Source organism: Fukomys damarensis, unplaced genomic scaffold, assembly GCF_012274545.1.
Source record: "Fukomys damarensis isolate Sample0158 unplaced genomic scaffold, DMR_v1.0_HiC HiC_scaffold_7, whole genome shotgun sequence".
In the NCBI taxonomy this organism is placed as follows: Eukaryota; Metazoa; Chordata; class Mammalia; order Rodentia; family Bathyergidae; genus Fukomys; species Fukomys damarensis.
This window is the reverse complement of record NW_022900919.1, coordinates 7,031,391-7,033,189: the sequence shown is the minus strand read 5'-3', so window position 1 is coordinate 7,033,189 and position 1,799 is coordinate 7,031,391.

Genomic DNA, 1,799 nt, shown 5'->3' with positions numbered 1-1,799 from the left:
GAGCCCGGAGCCCGGAGGGCCCTGCCCGGGGCGATAGGTGAGTTCTCCTTTCCCGGACTTGGCTCGGCCGACGAGCTTCCCCAGTGCCGGCGCACCTGGGGGCTGTGCCCGGGGGTGTTGGCCTTCCTGGAGGCCAGGCAGCCTTGGAGCCTTAGCGGACTTGCAAATGTGCAGGGCCCTAGGGGTAAAGCTCTCGGGAGAGCTCTGGCGAACAGGCGCCTGCAGGGTTTAAGGAGACGCAGCCCTCCCGGGATGGGCTGTGTACTGCGAAACCCCCAGCGGACGACTTGGCCTCTCTGTGAATTGGGCAAGCCCTTACTGAGTACGATGGTGGTCACGATGCTACTACGTACCCCCGTGGGGCTGTTTTCAGGATGAGGTCAGGCCCTGCCTTACAGTCAGCTGCCAAAGGATGTCTGTTTTGATGAGCCCGGGGCCTACCACGTGTAGGTGTTCATTAGATAGTGTGTACTCTTGAAAGCACCCTCTAAGCTGGGAGCAGCCGGTGGGAAAGTGAGTTGAATCATCCTGGCTCTGCCGCCCGCAGCAGCCTGCATCCAGTAGATAATTATTTGGAGCACCCTGGAGAGTGCTGGAAGGGTTCGCACCATGAACAGGCAATGACAGGTGAGTGGTCTCTGAGGGCTCCTCTCTCTTCCCTCTTGGGACCCATTGGCCCCAGGTGGCCCCATGCGGAAAGCAAACAGATTGAACCATACAGGAGGAAAAACAAAACAAAAAAAGGCAGAGCAGGCCTCAAGTGGGAAGAAACTGCTCGTCTGACGTTCAGAGCCGGGAGCAGTCAGGTTTATTCTGAGGCTGTGCAGGATTTTCATTTGCTTGATTCTGAGACTTGGCAGGTGGAAGTGGCTGCTGGGGGGTGGGCAGGAAGGGGCAGAGAGAGGATACATCTACAGGGATGGCTACCTGAGGTCCTTTTCAGCTCCAGGAGTCCTAGGGTTTCATAACCCACATGATTCATCCTTTCAGCAGGCGTGAGTCACCCTAATGGAGGTGGGAGAGCAGGAGGCATGGTGGGAGGCCCAGCATGGACAGGCCAGATCCCTCTTCCAGGGGCTTCTGCCAGGCACCCCTCTTAACCTGGGGGTAGTGTCCTGGTGGCCTTCCTTCTTCTGCACCAGTCTTGCCTTCTGTGCCTTCTCTTTCCCAGCCAAGCGGGGTCACCTCCAGACCTACCCCAGGCTCCAGAACACAGGCTCCTTGTGTCATGACTGGATGCTCACCAGCGCCTGCCCACTGGAAAGGCTTGAGGCCCTGACGCAAACTGGCCAGCCCTAGAGGAGAACATGCTACACCTGTTGGGCACAGACAGTACTCAAAACCCTCACCCCGCCCCTGCCCAGCTGCTCACAGAAAGGGACACTGCTGAGTTGGGTGGAGGACAGGACACCAGCAAGTCTTGTGGGCAATATGTGTCCTCTCTCTTCCCCTTGTTGGCCAGCCCATCACTCGGATTCATCCCGCAGCCTATGTTGTTTTTTAAAGTGTGTGGCCCGCTCTAAGATACAGCACACTGCACATAATCCATGAGATTATCAATCGGCTCGTGCCTCCCAAAAGGGTACTCCCATGACAACGGTGATTTTGACAGGCAGAGATAAGGGTTTTTCCATAATAATTTGCTAGATTAAGGGATTCAGCGTACTGAATTGAGAAGAGACTAAGACACATCTGAATTTTTATTTGGAGGGATCTGAATTTATTTTATTAACAAGCTTGGTCCTCTGGGGATAAACGTTCCACTTGTGGTAGAATTACCTGGGCCGTAGCTTGGCTCC